This window comes from Brassica napus, chromosome C9 (assembly GCF_020379485.1).
Source record: "Brassica napus cultivar Da-Ae chromosome C9, Da-Ae, whole genome shotgun sequence".
In the NCBI taxonomy this organism is placed as follows: domain Eukaryota; kingdom Viridiplantae; phylum Streptophyta; class Magnoliopsida; order Brassicales; family Brassicaceae; genus Brassica; species Brassica napus.
In genome coordinates, this window is record NC_063452.1 from 29,131,290 (window position 1) to 29,152,057 (window position 20,768).

At 39.4% G+C, this 20,768-nt stretch overlaps 2 long non-coding RNA genes across 3 annotated transcripts; both read left to right on the plus strand.

Moving 5' to 3' along the window:
* The first annotated feature begins 1,495 nt into the window (after positions 1 to 1,495).
* Positions 1,496 to 4,080, plus strand: LOC106449710. Of its 2 annotated transcripts, XR_007328654.1 has the most exons (3): positions 1,512 to 2,669; positions 2,941 to 3,139; positions 3,335 to 4,080. It is a non-coding gene; the product is annotated as an uncharacterized LOC106449710 (long non-coding RNA). The 2 variants fall into 2 exon arrangements; XR_002660931.2 differs by having other exon boundaries at positions 1,496 to 2,669; positions 2,941 to 4,080.
* A 12,867-nt stretch (positions 4,081 to 16,947) lies between these two features.
* LOC125592913 lies at positions 16,948 to 19,612 on the plus strand. The gene is made up of 2 exons (XR_007328655.1): positions 16,948 to 17,257; positions 19,323 to 19,612. It is a non-coding gene; the product is annotated as an uncharacterized LOC125592913 (long non-coding RNA).
* Positions 19,613 to 20,768: the final 1,156 nt, after the last annotated feature.

Genomic DNA, 20,768 nt, shown 5'->3' on the forward strand with positions numbered 1-20,768 from the left:
GTGGCGACGACCTCGGGCGAACCATCAATGGTGGCGACGACCTCGGGTGAACCATCAATGGTGGCAACCTCGGACCATCTAGCCAACGCCTCGACCCAGCCATCAATGGTGACAACCTCGGCCCTTCCAGCCAACAACACAGCGTCTATGGTGGCGACCTCGGCCCTACCAGAAGCAGTTACGACCTCGCGTCATCCAGCCGGCACCACACCTCAGAACACGACCTCAACCCCTTTTTCAAACGATCTCAGCCTCTCTTCCCCACACCACAGACCACGACCAAACAACCTTTTTTAAAAAAAAAAACGAGCTCAGCCTCTCCATTTCCTCATGGTGAAGAAGAAGAAACCAGAAGTAATGAGTGATGATTTCGCTAAGCAACAATTGATGATTTCGCTAGAAGACAAAACGTACGTCATTATAAATAGAAGACGTCAGACTCATTGAAAGGATAGTCAGAAACGTACAGAACAGAAAAGGAGAGCATCGCCTCTTCATCACAGACAAAGTCTTGGACGACCTCGACCACTAGGCGAGCTCGGCCCAGACGACCTCAGACCATAAAATAGAAAGATACTTGTCTAGACGAACTGTTTAGACGATCTGTTTAGACGAGCATCTTTAGTTCTTATAATTGACCGAGCTTGTTTATTCTTCACTATTACTACGAAAATCTCCGCCCCGTTTACATCATTTATAAATATTACATCATCGACCATATATGAAAACAACATATGCTTGCACTTTCTCGTGGCATGGAGACGATAATCCAAGAAGTACGTGTGGTATATGCAGAGTAGGCCTGGGCAAAATAACCGGAACCGAAGAACTGAACCGAAACCGAACCGAAATACCTGAAACCGGAACCGGACCAATATCCTCAAATACCCGAACGGTTCCTATATTTTTATATCCGAAATAACCGAACCGAACCTGAACCGAACCGAGAACTGAACGGGTATCCGAATATATAAAAATATTAATTATATATACATATAACATCACTAAATATATATTTTTAATTTAAAATTCTATTAAAAGTATTTGAAAATAGTTGAGGATAACTAAATTATTATAAAGTATCCAAACTACCCGAAAGTATCCGAAACTATCCGGATAGTTTTATCCGAAATATCCAAAGTAATCCGAAATATCCAAAATTTTTATCTAAATCATCCTAATTATTTGATATTTTACCTTAAATAACCGATATTTTACCTTAAATAACCGATATTTTACCTTAAATAACCAATATTTTATCCAAATTATCCAAACTACCCGAACTATCCGAACCCGAACCGGATCCAAATGAGAACCGAACTTTTTCCGGATATTTTCCGGTTCCTACATTTACTATCCGAACCGAACCGAACCCGAAACTATCCGAACCGAACCGAACCAAAAATAGGTCAAGTACTAAATGGATCCTCTAGCCCCTATCCGAACTACCCAAAACCCGAAATACCCGAACCGAACCGAACCGATACCCGAAATGCCCAGGCCTAATGCAGAGAATGTATTTGGCATATATTTGAGCCAGGTCCATGTCGTATGAGATGCGATTGAGGCTCTCCTTACTGTTTTCCATGGGCTTCTTAATCATATCAAAATATTTATTGTATCTTTCTTTCATATCAAGAAAAGAAATATTTCTTTCGTATTGTTGTGTTATAAATTAAATAAACAAATCGGTTTGCAATTTGAAATCATTTCTTTTGTAACTGTTTGACATTGTTGTTACATATTTATCACTTTTCTCTTTTAATAATTGTTATATTTTCATATAAACATGAAATTTCATTATATTGTTTATGTTCTCTCTAAATCCGAAACGAGATTTGATAATATTTGTGGTGGATCTAAAAAGCTCTCTTCAATATAAATCAAGAATGGTTCAAAGATAAAAGAACAAAAAAAATTATAAAGACTTTTGTAGATCCACAACAAATATTCGTACGAATCACACGGCAAAGGAATTTTAACCGAGATGGAGTTATGAGCTTCATCCAAAATGAATGTTTTGTATACAGATGAATTATTATCACCCATAATTTCATTTCTAACGCAAAATAACTTCGAAAACATCTTATACAATAAAACAGACTTGCATCTCTCCTCATTAAGCCACGTCATCAGGTAGGAGAGGGCAAATCTCGACACGTGTCAACACCTGGGTTGTTCTGTGTTTTTTTTTTCTTGGTTTTGTTTCTTACGTTGTCTGATACGGAAGTTGATACGAAAGTGTGAACTGGGCTTTATAGTATTTGTGCATGAAGCCCAGAGTGGAGCCCAGTCTTCTTCACGCTGTCTCAACCCACAAGTGGTTTAGGGTTTTCTCCTAGAGTAACTTACTTGAGCTTGGGGTATAAATATCTCCTTCATCCAGAAATGAAGATTCGAGCTTTGACAACAACCAAATACTATGTTCAACTTTCCGGTTATTACAATGGCGAATCTCCAAATGTTTCTTGCCGATTTGAGAGGACAATAGCATCCATTTCAATAGCAACTAGCTATCCTCTTGGCTCGATGCCAGGATTAGTTAATCATTATCAAAGGGTTGAACGTGGTTCTGATGTCAGTTTGCACGGATTATCGTCTACGGAGGCAGGAACAACCAGAAAAGGCAAAGAAAATTGAAGGAGGAACAGCTTCCTCGCCATAGATGTGTAAGATCCATCTCGCTTTGCTTTAAATATGTACTCTTTTCTTCTGAGCTCTTTTTGATCTCATATGTATTATTAGACTCTGAAAACAAGCTCTATAGTAGGTCTTATGGCCTTTGACCATGCTTTTTATGCAATTTCAGGGTAGAGATCGATCAGTATTTTTCTTTTGCATGTAAAGTATGTAGCATGAACATATAGTCAAAAATTGGAAATACTTTAGATTCACAATCGTGTTTGGGTAACTTGATTTTTTCTTTTCTATATGTATCAGGAGTGATGATGAGTACAATGAGTATGGTGTATACCAGACTGATATTGATACTAGCTGCTCTCCTCAAGGTAATCAATATTATGGCCCAATGGAATATGAGGAGACAAGCATAGGTGATGGCCCCTGTAAGCATCTTAGTGGCGAAACCCAAGATTGCATATATATACAAGAAAGCTTTGTATTTACCTCTTTTGGGAAGGTAACGAAAGAGAGAATCTGTTTTGTTTTAACCAAAGCAGGTTTCTTCACTTAACTTTTAAGCAAATCATGTTTCTTCAGTGTTCATAGTGGCTGTGACTGTGATTCTTGTCTGAATCTGTTTTATTTCTTCTTTACATCATCAACTCTCAAAGCATTTAGCTCCCCAGTTTTGTCTGAATTTGTCCTTTCTTAGTTCGCTTTTTTCCAGGAAGGTAAAGACAAAATATTATCTTCACACTCCCATAACTTCCATAAACGAGATTGGAGTAGCAGAAGCAATAAATATAGTCACATCAATTGCTTTCTTGATAGCTTTTGCTATACTCAGGATTCAACCAGTAAACGACATAGCCTACTTCCCTAAATGGTATCTCAAGGGCCTAAGAACTAGCTCCATACAAACTGGTGGCTTTGGAAGCAAGTTCATCAACTTGGACTTCATGTCCTATGTTTGATTCCTCAACTGGATGCCTGAAGCACTTCAAATGCCAGAACCAGAGCTCGTCAGGTCTCGATTCTGTTGTCTACTTGAGGATTTATGTACTCGGGTACATATATAAGTAAAACCTCACAAAGCTCTTCTCTTTTCTCCAAAGCCCTTTACTTGACACCATGGTTTTAACTTGCAGGTTCAAGAATTTTTCCCCATAGCTTGCGTTGCTTTTACAACAATGGTGCATGTTAATTGGAAAAACAAGGGACTAGATGGATTAAAACACTCTAATATAAGCTACAGTGATATTGATAAGCTTTCATTGTCAAATATACCAAATGGATCAGACATGTGAGCTATACATTTCCCAGAGTTTGGTTCTTTTTCTTCTTTGTTCCATTAGTGTAATGGTTATTCATTTTCCTATAGATTTTGGGTGCATCTGTGTATGGCTTATGCAATCACCTTCTGGACATGCTTAATGCTGAAAAGAGAGTATTAGAATATACCAGGCTTCAGTTTCTTGCAAATGACAAAATGAGACGTAACCAGTTCACTGTAATGACACAATGAATTTTTTTAGTAACTATTGAGTTAAGCTTTCTTGATAGATTCAATCTGAAAAATTAGTTCCTTTCGACATTATAGGAGATTAACCACTACTAAATGGATCAAAAAAATCTATTTTCTTTCAACAAATTATCATTTTGATATTTGTGAACATATATTTATGTATAGTAAATTTATGTATACTAAAACCAAAAATGAATAGTAAATTTATGTAAAAATAAAATATACGAACCCGGCGCATAGCAAATATACGTTACCTGTAAGTCGTCTAGACGAACAAATCTGGAAAAAAACTCGATTTCATACCTTAAGTTGGTGAGATAACTTCCTTAGCACACATAAGGCTTCTCCAAGAACACATAATCTCAAACGAAAGTGACCCACCCAGAATCGTTAGCTTCTATGACTCTATGAACCATAAAAAATATAGAATCAAAATCTTGGGTTTTTTTAGCTTAATGTGGAGAGAAAGTGAGAGAGATGTTGTGTTTAGTTCATAAGAATGGAGAAAGAAAAAGGGTAAATCGATTTTGGGAGCATTAAGAGCTTCAAATTGGTTGTTCATGGTGGTTAGGGTATTGATGACAATGGCAATCTTGTAATTACTTGAAGATGATGAGGGTGAGAGAGTAAAAATGTCATTTTCGAAAAAAAAAAAAATGATGGTATTTTCGTGAATTATATGAACTTGTGGGTGAATAGGGCAAAACTAATTTCCAAAAAAAAAAAGATGTTAGTTTTGTGTTTGACTTTGAGTTGTAGGTCAATTTTGCAAAAAGTCCTATAATGATCATGCAAGCCTCTTTCCTATATGAGAAAAAAACTCCAGTTATATATCACGTATTAGCATGTGATATCCAAAGACAACTATATTGTAAAGTTTTAACCACAATGCAAAATTTTATACTTTGTTAATAATTATTTTGATCACCAACCCATTCTGAAAAAATAGCATTGTTATACAAATAAAATTATGACATTATCCAAACTAATTATATATATAATGCAAATACATCAACTTAGATGGAGAGGAACGAAAGAAATCAAAAGATCAAATGTCCTAATACCCTTAAAAGTTATAAATTTTAACGGGTCTCAAGCAAAAAAAAAAATTAACAAAAAAATAAAATTTGAAATGACTGTTAATTTAAAATTTATTTACCTAAACTTAAATAAGTGTGGTAATATTTTTATACATCATGTGATATATAGTTTACAATAATAAAATAACAAATTTTGAGTAATAAAAAATTTTAATTTGCTAGACCAAAAATTAATAAAATAAAAAGTCTAATTTTAAATTCTTTTTAGTAATTTATATTTTAATAATAAATGTAAATATATACATAATATTGTAATAAAGTAAAATGGTATAATTAAAAGTAACTATAATAGAAAAATCCCGGGCGTAGTCCGGGCCGGTCCTAGTATAATATAAGAAATATAAATATTACATTAAACATCTATCATGATATTACTATTTGATATAAAAGCTAAAAATTATAATAAGTAAATATACAATAAAAAATATTAATAAAAGTGAATTTACAATATAAGGAAATACTACATTAAACATTTTTCTGAAAATGTATAGTTTTTCAATTTTAAGTTAATACAGTTTTACATTTTTAAATTAATATACAATATAAAAAATGTAAATGCCACATTAAACATATATCTGAAAATTTATAGTTTTACATTTTTAAGTTAATATCGTTTTACATTTTTAAGTTAATATATAATATAAAAAACGGAAATACTACATTAAACATTTATATGAAAATGTATAGTTTTACTTTTTTATTAATTTACATACTAATCTTTAGTTTCAAATGGCAGACATAAACTAAATACAGATTCAGGACAAGCTATGGCCTCCATGATGTTCAAGCATATGTTCGGGTTTGTTTTCTTTGTCAATGATATGTGTTTTTGTGTGTGTCAAAACCCTAATCCCTGTAACACAAATTGTCAAAGGCGATGCTAAAGGACGCCAGTTGTGACGATCTGATCTCATAAGACCGTAACGATCAGGTGAACCAATGAATCTAATTTATACATTTTGGAAACCGAGTATTAATTTAACATAGTTTTTCCTTTTATATGTACAATTTACGCAAGCCCTGAGACGTGAAGTGGACATGGTGTAGATGGAAACGGAAGAATTCATCTCTGACTTACGTTCGAAGCTGTCTCTATTAATTTGTTTTGGCTATGTAACAAAGCTTATATATAAAATAAAAGCAAGAGGATTACGAGGACATTGTTGGAAGCGAAGCTGGGAGAAAGTGCTTCAAGTGAACATACATGGGTAATTTTTAAGAAACAAATATGTGTCTGCTTCTTCAGATTAAGTGGGTTTTGAATGTTCTTCAATCTAAGTTTCATGTACCTTCAGTGAATTCGGTTAGCTATGGAAACCGGATTTTGTTTGGTTAAATTTTTGTTTTCCGTCACATTTTGTTTTAAACTTGATGAGTAATTCAAAAGTTATCATATTTGGCCCTTTAATTTTAGATTTCGATGGCACTCAGTTGCAACAAGATATGCGGCGACATATTAGTCTTTTCCATAACATAAACCAGTCAAAGATGGTGCGGTTGCGATTTCTTCACTTCTTTGCTTTCTTTTCTCTATTTAGCGCCAAACACCAGAACTCCATCCGCATTTGAGTGCTTTCTTAAAGCACAACGGTTCGTGCAACTAACAAGTGTGTATAAAATGTTGTAAGTAAGCAACCAATATGAGACTTGCAACAGTTTCTTGAGTTCAACTTCCACGCCAAATGGTCTCTGGTTGACATGCCTAAAATCAGGAACGTTCATCGCTCAAGAAAAAAACATTCACCTCCCTTCAGAAAACAGAGCCTCAAAGAATTTAGCGATGAACGTTCCTGATTTTAGGCATGTCATTATTAAGCCGTTATGACAGCCTCAAAACAGGTGGAAGCTCCACCCACCATAGAGCTGCCATGTAAATGAAATAAAAATTACTGCAAACTTTTGTTTCACTATAAGCAACTGATCAGAATTCATTTCATTTGATACTATGTGAACGGCCCTCAAATGAATCCAAGAATTCTATGCATCACTGTTTCCGTTTTGCTATGCACATTTTAGTCGTCAATTATGTTTCTTCTTTTTCCTTTTACAATAGCCTACCTGTGTGTACTTTAAAAACTCACAAAGAAAAACACTACGCCTTCCACCTTTCTTACCTTAACGGCCACGTCTTCATTAGAATCCAACACACTCTGTAGCAGTTTTAATAAGAGAGACTAAAGATTGCACCTCAAAACATTGTATACTAGGTCTTCCAACTCTAAAGTTGCACACATGGCCCAAATTAATAAAAAGTCCAAGTAATTATCAACTATACATAAACCGGCCAGACTACGCGCCACAACCACGTAACATTTTGCCGTCTTTTACACCAAAACCATCACTTCAATGCACACATACAATGTCATATCAACTGATGGTTCAAATTAAACGATCAGTCACCCAGCATTTTTTTCAAATGATCCACATACTTGTCACGACCTAACTTCTCCACTCCACCAACTCCACCCATTAACACATCTATTAAACCCACCTTCTCCACTAATAACCTGCAATCAAAAGAAAAAAAATCAGAGAGAAGAGAAGAGTAGAGAAGAGAAGGGAAGATAAAAGAAGAGAGGGGGAGGTGAGAAGAAGGATTTGGAGAGGTTGAGGTCGTCACCAGAGTTCGTTATAGCCTCTGCGCCCCGTGACCGTGTTGAGCTCGCCACCACCGTTAATCGCAGGTAACCACCGCGAAAATCCCATGATTTAAGTTCAGTTTCGTCCGTTTAGTAAATCGACCATAACTTCTTAACCGTTGCGAATCTCGTGCATCCAAGCCCATCATCGTGTTCCTCTCGTCGAGACGAAGCCGTAGACACCAAGCACGCCTCAAACGGAGCCCGGACGAAGCCGTACGCGCCTCCAGAAAACCGCCATTTGCGCGCGCGTGAAACGCACGCGCCGCCGCCGGAAATCGTCGCCACCGTAGCTCCGCCGCCGGACCACCGTCCGCCGCCGCAGCTCCGCCGTCGCCGCCGGCCAACTTTCCGGTAAGCCGCCGCCGCAGCTCCGCCGTCGCCGCCGGTGACCGACACCGGTGACTCACCGGCGACTCGGTCAACTCGGCCGAGTCAACTCAGTGAGTCAACTCGGTTGACTCGGTTAACCGATCGGTTAGCCGGTTTAAATTGATTTTGGTTCGGTTAGGGTAAACCGGTCGGTTTAGTCAAATCGATTACCGGGTTGACTTTGACCAGCGGGTTGACTTTTTCGAAAACCTTGACCAGTTCCGTTTTCGACCGTTCGAAAGGCGTTCTGACTCAGAATTTCGATCTGATTTCAGATATGGAGTCTATTTGAGCAGCTGGAGTTCATAGACAACACTTTTCTATTGCTAAGGTGAGGGTCTATTCCCGAACTCCTCTTATTCGGCTTAGGACCTCGAATAAGTATAATTTATTTCTAATGTGTTCCGTCTGTGTGAAATCGAGTCTATCATTGCTTGTTTAGTTTTAGGTTCTTTGCATAAACCGGAACTAGGGGGTTAGAGGATTCAACATTGATTGTTTCACTTAATGTAAATTCTTAGCTAGGATTGTTTTTGTTTGGAGACGGATACAGAGTCGGACTGCTGTATGCCGGATTGTATGGAGGTCACAGCCAACTTTAGTCGACCGGTTGAGCTGTAGACTGGAAGTGTCGATAAATCGTCTACGGGCGTGTGTTACCGAGCACTTTTTCGGTGTGTGTATGAACCGAGCACCTTTTCGGTAGTGTTTTGGCCTGTTAGTGGGCGGCGAGTGTGCACCTCGCTAGGACCATTGTTTGTTGTTTGGGTACTTTAGGTACTGTGTTTGACATGCATTATAATTAAATTATATTTATTCGGAGTGCTATGTCCGGGTCCATGGACTTCGGGGTGGCATCCCATACCTCACTGAGCGATTCCCCTGTCGCTCACCCCTCACTCTTCCCCTTTTCAGGTGAGACAAACAAGTATGTGATATTTGGACGGACTTGGTGCTATTGGACTTTTCTTTCGGATTTTATTTGGGCATGGGTGAGAGTTGTCGGGTTTATGGGCTTTTATATTACGGGATATTGTTGGTGGCCCGTCGTCCTTAGTGTCAGGGAGACGGGTATCACATTGTTGTATGATGACGCGTCGGGGGTGACACGCTGTCCTCCATATAGGAGGTGACGGGTGTCACAATTTGGTATCAGAGCGGGTTCCATCCCGGTTCCGTCCGGGATGGCGGTCAGGGGATTCGGTTTTCATCGGTTTTCAACTTAAAAAAAAAAAAAACTATATATTTATTTATACATTTTGAAATTCTTTTAGCATCATTATGTCCTGTAATTACTAACTCAAATGTCTCTTTCTATGACGATGAGTAAAATCATCGTCATTCGTCCTTCGACTATCAAGGTTCTCGACAGATGTTCAGCAGTTGCGTGAAGTCCAGGTTCGTCAGTTTTCTCGGGAGTTATCAGTTTCTTCGGTCATGATTTCGAGGCTATCCAGGAGTGGATATGTGACGTTTCTGCCACCAGCCCACTTCAAGCAATCGTTCCACGAGTTTTGTTACTGGAGATTTTGTGGTGTGTGATATGAGCCATTGGTTGGCATGTGTTGTTGTGTGTACGAGTATATTGACTATTTTGGAGATATATTTGTTTTGTGAACTCGTGGAGATCGCTTTTGAATTGGGGTGCAGCAGCTTGCGTTGTGTGGGTATTGGAGTTACACTTTGGTATGTTTACCAATTTTGGCAGTGTTGATCGTTTCAGAGATGTGTCAGTTTGGACAACTGACATAGGACATTGGGAGCTATTTATATCCATCGCAGTGTACCAGTTATGCTTGGAGGGCCGATTTGTTCGGATATTCATCAGAGATGGAGCTACGTTTTTACGATGTTATCCTTGGGACGGATTGATTGTCACGGCATCAAGTAGTGTTGGATTGCCTGAGGGCAAGAGTTCCGATTACTGGAGCAGATGGAAGTTGTTAGTGCATGCATGCTACATACTGAGGAGTTATGGGATACAAGGACATAGAGATTTTTGACTACCATCTCGATGGTTAAGGCTGATGGACAACATGAGCTGCAGGATCTTCCGGTTATTGCAGAGTATGAGGACATATTTGTGACCTTTGGAACGGTCACCACATGACACATGAGAAACTCTTGCGATTTGTTTGGAGCAAACAACACCAGTTTCACAAGTTTTATACCGATTAGCACCAACAGAGATGACAAAGCTGAAAGAGCATGTTGAAGATTCATCAGACAAGGGTTTTATCAGACCGGGTACTTTACTGTGGGGAACATCATCATTGTTGTTGTAAAGAAGAAAGGTGGGAGTTTCAATTTTGTATCGACTGCAAAGGTCTGAACAAAGTGACCATTAAAGATAAGTATCGCTTCCGCGCGTTGATGAATTATTGGATTATTTATAGGAAGTTTATAGTTCTTGAAGGTTGACATGGCATCAGAACACCATCAGATTACTATATTTGAAGAGTATCTACTGAATGTGAATTTTTGTATACATTATGGATATTATGGGACGCAGTGATACCATTTGGCTCGACAAAGGCACTGTTGCATTCATGAAGATATGAATGACGTTTTCGTGAACATTTGGATAGGTGTGCGATTGTATTCATCGATGACATCCTGATTTATTTTGGAGTAGAAAGGAGATTTGTGAGCATTTCGCGGATTGCGTTGGATAAGCCTGGAGAGCATCAACTGTTCGCTAAGTTGAAGAAGTGTAGCTTCTGGCAGAGGAATGTTGGATTTTTGGGTAACATGGTTTGGAAGCAGAATTTTGATAGATTCAAAGAAGATTAATAACGTTTCGGGGAGGTCAAAACCTAAGAGCGCTACAGAGTGTACTACTGGAAGTTCATCAAGGGTTTCACCGGTTTAGTAATGTTAAAGACGCGGTCTACATGTAAAGACGTTAAGTGTGGTTGGATAGATTTTTGTTCGAGGAGTTTCACTGAATTGAAGCACAACTAATGAAGACACCAGTTTTGGGTTCTACTGAGGCTGAGGCTTACTGTGATGTGTCAGATACTGGATTGGATTTAAATTAAGGTATGAGGATTAAGTCATTCATATGCATCACGCCAGAGAGGCTGTAGTGGTATTTGCGTTATCGTTTTGGAGATCGTAATTGTACGGGAAGGAAGTTCAGATTCTCTGGGATTATTAGAATGTGAAATTTATCTTCATTTATTAAAAACTTGTACTTGGACAGTGCAGTTGGATTGAGTTTGTAGCAGGCTATAGTCTGGATATCGCATACTATCTGGTAAGGACAACCAGGTGATAAATGCCTTGGGTAGGCGTATGAGCTGTATCTCAGGAACCAAGAAGGTTCATGATTTGGAGATTTGCTAGTCTCAGGTTGGGTGCCATTACTATCAATGGAGAGACAGATGTCCTTGGGACTTTGGAGCAGGCAGTTTTGCTATGGAGGATACACAAGCACAAGTTAGCATTCTGGATTGGTTGAACAGATCGAGATTGGGAGTATTGGATATCACACAACTTCGAGCGGGATGTTCATGTACCGAAACCGAGTTTGTGTGCCCAATGATGAGTTGTTAAGAAAGGAGATCTTACGGCAAGCACACAACTCGAGTTTCTCTATTCATCCAGGAAATACCAAGATGTACAGAGATCTGAAGCGCTATTATCATTGGCCTGGTATGAAGAAAGATGTTGCTACTTTTGTGTCGCAGTGCCAGACATGTCAGAAGGTTAAGGCAGAGCATCAAGTGCCCAACGGACTATTGCAAAATCTACCATTGCCAGAGTGGAAATGGGACATGGTGACTATGGATTTTGTGACGGGTTTGCCGACTACATCAGGAGGGAAGAATGCCATATGGGTAGTCGTGGATAGACTTACGAAGTCAGCCCATTTTCTAGCGGTTAAGAAGACAGACAGAGCTGATCAGCTAGCACAGACTTACATCAGCGAGATTGTAAGATTGCATGGAGTTCCGGTCAGCATTGTATCGGATCGGGATACAAAGTTCACGTCTGAGTTTTGGAGAGCCTTCCAGAAGGCGCTTGGGACGAAAGTGCATATGAGTACGGCTTATCACCCGCAGACAGACGGTCAGTCAGAGAGGACGATTCAGACTTTGGAGGATATGCTTAGAGCTTGTGTTTTGGATTGGGAAGGGAGTTGGGCAAAGTACCTACCCCTAACAGAGTTCGCCTACAATAATAGTTATCACTCAAGCATTAAGATGGCACCATATGAGGCTCTTTATGGTAGGCCTTGTCGCACACCGCTTTGTTGGACCGAAGTGGGGGAGCGACGTGAGATAGAACCTGCAATGGTTCAAGAGACAGTTGAGCAGGTTGAGATGCTTAAGATGCGGCTTAGGGAAGCCCATGACCGTCAGAAGAGTTATGCAGATAAGCGGCGTAAAGATTTGGAATTCCAGGTTGGCGACCTGGTATACCTGAAAATGAGGACATTTCAGGGAGGATCTAAGACTCGGAAGCTGAAGAAGCTTAAACCGAGATATATGGGACCATATCCCATTTTGGAGCGAATTGGAGCAGTTGCTTACCGATTGGATTTATCCGAAGAGTTATCAGATTTCCATGACGTGTTTCATGTTTCTGTTTTGAGGAAAGTCGTGAGAGAACCGGAGCTCATTTTGCAGCAGCCGCCCAGTGACCTTGGTAGGAATTTGCGTGCGCCGTGTCAGCCAGTAGAGCTATTGGATCGCCAAGTGAGAGCAGATGATGGTATGATGACTATGTTGGTCAAAGTTCGTTGGGAGAGAGATGGTATTCAGGAGGAGACTTGGGAGTCCGAGCCCCAGATGAGGATTGATTATCCGGAGCTTTTCCGGATTGACATTGGGCATGACAGCTTATGAATTGAATTCGGGGACGAATTCCTTGTAAGTAGGGGAGAATTGTCACGACCTAACTTCTCCACTCCACCAACTCCACCCATTAACACATCTATTAAACCCACCTTCTCCACTAATAACCTGCAATCAAAAGAAAAAAAATCAGAGAGAAGAGAAGAGTAGAGAAGAGAAGGGAAGATAAAAGAAGAGAGGGGGAGGTGAGAAGAAGGATTTGGAGAGGTTGAGGTCGTCACCAGAGTTCGTTATAGCCTCTGCGCCCCGTGACCGTGTTGAGCTCGCCACCACCGTTAATCGCAGGTAACCACCGCGAAAATCCCATGATTTAAGTTCAGTTTCGTCCGTTTAGTAAATCGACCATAACTTCTTAACCGTTGCGAATCTCGTGCATCCAAGCCCATCATCGTGTTCCTCTCGTCGAGACGAAGCCGTAGACACCAAGCACGCCTCAAACGGAGCCCGGACGAAGCCGTACGCGCCTCCAGAAAACCGCCATTTGCGCGCGCGTGAAACGCACGCGCCGCCGCCGGAAATCGTCGCCACCGTAGCTCCGCCGCCGGACCACCGTCCGCCGCCGCAGCTCCGCCGTCGCCGCCGGCCAACTTTCCGGTAAGCCGCCGCCGCAGCTCCGCCGTCGCCGCCGGTGACCGACACCGGTGACTCACCGGCGACTCGGTCAACTCGGCCGAGTCAACTCAGTGAGTCAACTCGGTTGACTCGGTTAACCGATCGGTTAGCCGGTTTAAATTGATTTTGGTTCGGTTAGGGTAAACCGGTCGGTTTAGTCAAATCGATTACCGGGTTGACTTTGACCAGCGGGTTGACTTTTTCGAAAACCTTGACCAGTTCCGTTTTCGACCGTTCGAAAGGCGTTCTGACTCAGAATTTCGATCTGATTTCAGATATGGAGTCTATTTGAGCAGCTGGAGTTCATAGACAACACTTTTCTATTGCTAAGGTGAGGGTCTATTCCCGAACTCCTCTTATTCGGCTTAGGACCTCGAATAAGTATAATTTATTTCTAATGTGTTCCGTCTGTGTGAAATCGAGTCTATCATTGCTTGTTTAGTTTTAGGTTCTTTGCATAAACCGGAACTAGGGGGTTAGAGGATTCAACATTGATTGTTTCACTTAATGTAAATTCTTAGCTAGGATTGTTTTTGTTTGGAGACGGATACAGAGTCGGACTGCTGTATGCCGGATTGTATGGAGGTCACAGCCAACTTTAGTCGACCGGTTGAGCTGTAGACTGGAAGTGTCGATAAATCGTCTACGGGCGTGTGTTACCGAGCACTTTTTCGGTGTGTGTATGAACCGAGCACCTTTTCGGTAGTGTTTTGGCCTGTTAGTGGGCGGCGAGTGTGCACCTCGCTAGGACCATTGTTTGTTGTTTGGGTACTTTAGGTACTGTGTTTGACATGCATTATAATTAAATTATATTTATTCGGAGTGCTATGTCCGGGTCCATGGACTTCGGGGTGGCATCCCATACCTCACTGAGCGATTCCCCTGTCGCTCACCCCTCACTCTTCCCCTTTTCAGGTGAGACAAACAAGTATGTGATATTTGGACGGACTTGGTGCTATTGGACTTTTCTTTCGGATTTTATTTGGGCATGGGTGAGAGTTGTCGGGTTTATGGGCTTTTATATTACGGGATATTGTTGGTGGCCCGTCGTCCTTAGTGTCAGGGAGACGGGTATCACATTGTTGTATGATGACGCGTCGGGGGTGACACGCTGTCCTCCATATAGGAGGTGACGGGTGTCACAATACTACTTAAGATAATTCAGAATCACTCTCTCTTGATACGAACTTTCTGCCGGGGTTGAAATTAGTTAGAGGTTGGGGTTGAAGTTTTCTCTCTCCTATCTCTCCATCTTCTCACGAAACCAAAAGTCTCCATCTTTGAAACCAGATCTCTTCTCCGACGCTGGTGGTCCTCTTAGCCGGCGTCGGAGGGCTCCTTTCCCTTCGTCCTTGTTCTCAGCTCTGCTGCTCTCTCCTTGTCTCTCTCGGCCTTGCTATTGGTCCTGGGCTGGTGCGCCTTTGAAGCTTCCTCATCTCTCATGGAGATTCTAGCTCAGGTGTAGCCAGATCTGGTTCTATGGCGACGATTGGGGCTTGGGTCTGTCGGTAGAGTCGGTTTTGTGGAGGTCGGATTCTCTGGTTCGTGCTGTGTCTCTCTCCGGTTATTTGAGCGGTACCGGAGCGGTGGGGAGGGAAGCGTTGTGGGTCGGCGTCGACTCTTTCTCTCGCTTGCATCGATCTTTGAGGTGGCTTCAGTTTTTCCGGATCTAGGGTTTGGATTGAGGGTGACGGCGAGTGGAGCTCCGGTGAGGCTTCTTCTCCGCGGATCTGTGGTGGTGGTGTGGCTTAGAAGCTGCTCTATAGGTCTGTGCCTTCTGGGTTTGGAGTTTTAGTCTCGGTTCTTGGTTCCCTCGTGGTGCGGTGGGCCAAGTTGGCTCTAACATTCGGAGATCCTACTGCTTGTTCTAAGTGGTGTGCACAAGTCGGGAAGGAGTTGTCAATCGAGTTAGGTGACCTTCTGTGGCAGCTTGTGTCGAGCAATGACTCCATCCGCGTCTTGTTGGGCTCGTTTTTCTTAGGTCAGGCTCAGAGCGGTAGTGGCTCGCTTCTCATTCTTTTCCATAATAAATGTGTTGAGCTATCGACTTGGTTGGTGGTTTAGCCTTTGAACCCGTCTGTAGTTTGTTCTTGGCAAGAGCACCCGAGACTGTGGATGACGTATGCGCTTCTCTAGGGTCTTCGTCTTTCTTGTTTGCTTGGTGGTGTTTCTTCGAAGATTGTGTTCTTGAATCAGTCTAGCGGCTCTTCTCGAGTCTCTGGTTAAATGGGTGTACACGGTCTCGGGTTGGTTGGTTGGAGGCAGCAATCTTCAATTGTCATTTCCGAACGACGGCATCGCCGGTTTAGGACCTGCCTTGTGCTGCCGGGGAGATACTTCTTGGGTGAGCGGGCGGGTTCGAGATTGTGATTCTTTGTGCAGGTCGTGGCTTATTGGATTCCGGAAGCTGTAGGAGCCTTGTGTTTCAAGGTTTGGGTCGCCTTTCTCTCCGGTAGCTCGCGGCAACCGGTTCCAGCTCCGCTCACGCCTGTTCCTCTGGGGCTGTCTCGTGCTTAGTCTTAGTCTCTGCCCCTTTCATGTTGGTTGGGTTCTTCTGTTTAGTTTAAATTTCTGCATTTCTACTACTTTGTGAATCTCTGTAATTTTGTCAAAATTAAAAATCTAGTAATAATATTTAACCTTTTACCAAAAAAAAAACTTTCAGCCGGGGTTGACTGAACGGTGGTGTTTAAAGTCAACAACCCCGCGCGAAGCGCAAATAAATCCATAGTCTATATTAATAACATGGACTTTTTGAAGTTCATGGAGTGTTCACTTCAGCGAAAAAAAATTCTCTTGCAAGAAGCCACATGGCATTATTAATGGACTCATTACCCAATTATTACAACCAAACTATTACTCTAGCCCACATTATTACTCTAGCCCATCCGAATTATTACAACCGACTAACCCATGCCTAACGATATTACTCAAGCCCAACGATAAGAACCCATACATCTCCAATTTCTCTTCTTTGCCACTCAAGATAAAAATTCTTAATTCCATACAATATTAGAAATATAATATTAAAATATAACAACAAATAAATATATAATATAAAAAATATAAATATTACATTAAACATCTATCATAATATTATTATTTGATATAAAATCCAAAAATTATAATAAGTAAATATACAATAAAAAATATTCAAAAAAGTAAATATACAATATAAGGAAATACTACATTAAACATTTTTTCTGAAAATGTATAGTTTTACATTTTTAAGTTAATATAGTTTTACATTTTTAAATTAATATACAATATAAAAAATGTAAATACCACATTAAACAGCTATCTGAAAATGTATAGTTTTACATTTTGAAGTTAATATAGTTTTACATTTTTAAATTAATATATAATATGAAAAATAGAAACATTACATTAAACATTTATATGAAAATGTTTCACTTATGTTACCCGTAGGATGTGGAATTCATTTGCATCTCCTGTTCTATGTGCTCGCGCAAGCTGCTTCGTGGATTCACATAATTCAGCTGCGACAGATGCAATGATAACAATGTAGGTGTTGTCACGTATTGTTTGATAGATATATTATTGTGTTGTGTTTGATAAGAGAATACAATATGCATATATATAGACTATAGTGATAACATTAACATAATGTTAACACTAGATAATACTAACTTTCCTAAACACTTAATGTAAATATGCTAAAATATCTTGAGAGTAGCTTGTTCTTCAAATCTTTCCTTTTAGTCTTGAGGGTCTTCATGGGTTTTACGGGCTTCACAGTCTTGGTCCGTAAGATACATATCTTCCAGCCCAACATATCTCTAATACTCCCCCGCACGACAAACGTGGGATGTAACACGCAAATTTGCAATCACAAAGCAGACCACGTATGTCATGGACACTATGTCGAGGAAAACAAATCAGTAGATTCCTTCGGGAATAAACTTCAACTTAGGACATGAGAGATGAAAACTTCAGCTCTTCTTTGGTCTTGACAATGGGAATACATCCCGTTGGCGCAACTGCAGCTCCAAAAACAATCGTCTTATCTCGGACAGTCCGTAACTTGGACTAAACATATTGACCTAAAAAACATGAGCATAACTAAAACTCCCCAGTAAAGGTTAAACTATAATCAACGTATCCCAAACTATGGGAAATCACAACATAAACTCTGAGAAATTCTAAACTATAGAAAATCTCTAACAAAAGTAACCCATGTGAAACCACAAACTCATAAACCCACTAGGACTTTTGATAATTCAGCCGTCTAAACCATAACTATTGCACGTAACTAATTAGAAATAGAAAACAAAACCTAATAACTTTACTAAACCCCAGCGACTCACACCCACGTTACCACGCTGTCTTCATCGTCCGTATCATCACCATCTTCTTCAACATCGCCAACACCAACGCTGATGATGATCATCAAAGCTTAAAACTTATAATGCGGAAGCTTTAATTTTGATCCCTGATACCATGTAAAGCAGTGTTTTTAAACCCGGACCGAACCGGGTTGAACCATGAACCGAAAAAAATCCGGGTTGGGTTAATGATAAAACCCAACTAAAATTGAACCAGTTAAAACCCCCTATCAAACCGTCAAAAACCCGGGAACCGACGATCCAATGAACCGGCCAGAACCCGGTTCGTATATAAGACAAAATTTTGATAATGAAACAATTAATTTTTTTTCTTTTTAAAATAAAAATAGGACTTATCAAAGATTAATAAAGTATCATCTCTCGTCTTTTTATTTTGTCATCTATACAACTCATAAATTACAAGATTCACAAAGTTTAATATTCACGTCAAGATATTGTTTTTGTCTACTTCTCTCTTTTTTAAAATTTTTATTTTGTGATCACTTGTTTTGAAGACTAAATAATTGAAACATTTTCATTTCGGAAATTTTGTATTTCAAAATATAACTTTTACCTAATGTGTATATAATTTTTTTTAAAAGGTGATGAAGATCTGCGAATAAAGTTTAAATGTGCTTTTCATATTGATTTTAGATTTTAATTGTTATTTTTAAGTTATTCTACAAATTATGGCCATTTAAACATTTTATTTGATATGATCTATTTTTTAAAAAAATATGCATATTATTTATAAAATATCATTAAATTTAGTTTAATCGAAGTAAACCCGATCGAACCCGGTTCAGACCCGGTCGAACCACAATGACCCATGACCCAAAAAATTTCCAGTTCGCTAGCCGGTCCGGTTTTAAAAACATTGATGTAAAGTAAAATAGAATAGATATATTATTGTGTTGTGTTTGATAAGAGAATACAATATTCATATATATAGTGATAACATTAACATAATGTTAACACTAGATAATACTAATTTTCCTAAACACTTAATGTAAATATGCTAAAATATCTTGAGAGTAACTTGTTCTTCAAATCTTTCCTTTTAGTCTTGAGGGTCTTCATGAGTTTCACGGGCTTCACAGTCTTGATCCGTAAGATACATATCTTCCGGCCCAACATATCTCTAATAGTTTTCCTCACTAGAAATTATTTAATGTATAGACTACATACATTAAGTTTAGAAATCGGTGTTTAAGTTAAAACATTCTTCAAGTTCCAATATGCAGGTTCCGAGTGCAGATGACGGTAAAAGACGTCACTGAGGCAGCTCTTTTTGGCATTTGTTGGGGCAATCACCAAAATTTCTTTAGGTGAAAATCAGAGTTAGATTTGAGGCCAATTGTGTTGGATTCAATTTTGTACACAATGAAAACATTTAATGTTCTTTATTTAATTCTTGATTTTGATATGCCATTCAAAAAGTGGAACTATATACAAAACTTGAGGTATGTATAGCAAAATACTACGACTTAGCTTTTTTGTACACCGAAGAAAAAATAACACAAGGTTTAGAACATTGAGGGCATTGTGAGACCACATTGTGAAACCAGACATTAGCCACAAAAAGCTGCAAAAACATAAATAAGAGAGATCAGTCAAAAGGCGTACTTTTCTGATAGAAAAGTTGAAAAGTTGATCAAGAATCAGTAAATAACACAAAGGTGAGTATTATGATAAAAATACTGGAAGCAAGATGCAACCAGATTAGAGATTGACTATAATAATATAGCGAGACTTTATTTGTTGACCATTTTATATATAAATCTTTAAGATTACACAAAGTATATAAAGAAGAAATGTTCCAAGGCCTACCATTTTTCTAAAATTACTCCGCTTAGAATTTCACAGATATCTCTCATGATTTACGAAACAGTGCCAAGAACAACTTGAATTTGGTATCAGTGTCGATCATGAACAAGGAACTCCGATTCTTTGCCATAACTCTATCAGATTGAATCTCTGAAGCACATCTTTGTTAAAATAAATCCAAAATGAGACCAGAGATTCGTAAACTGCATCCATTAAATGATTGGCCGAACTCCACTTTCCACAATAAAAGATATTATTCCTACACTGATCTTTAATGAGATGTCAGATGATTGGAGATTTCACATTTGGGAGAACATTTTGTGAATGTAAGAAGCCCCTCTGAGATATCTAAGACGTTGTTGGTCACAGATGAGAAACATGAAATGAGTTTCTTGAGGAGCAATGAGTTCTCAAGAATATAACTCACTTCTTCAATCCAAATGTTCTTTTTTTTTGAGAAAAAAAAGATTGGATACTCTGGGTTCTCTTGATGTTCCTCCCTATTTTCTTCCCAGCTTTCTCTACCATGGTCACTTCTTTAATCTCAACACACTAAACTACTAAAGAGTACGAAGAAAGTGTTGAGGCACAACTCAATAAGTTCAAAAAAACTTAAATTATGACAACACCAAAACCAACCATTAAACCAGAAGAATACAAATTCTACGAAAACATTAAGACATATTTGCCATGAAAGTTTGGCATCCGCAGCAGCTTGCAGGTCCTAAAAATTTGCAGACGTAACGACTTATTACTTCCACTACCTATCAAAATAGTTAAACAACTTCACACAACACCAGTCGGCACACCACTAGTATCAATAATAAACTTGAGTGTGAAAGGGTAACATACGAGCATGATAA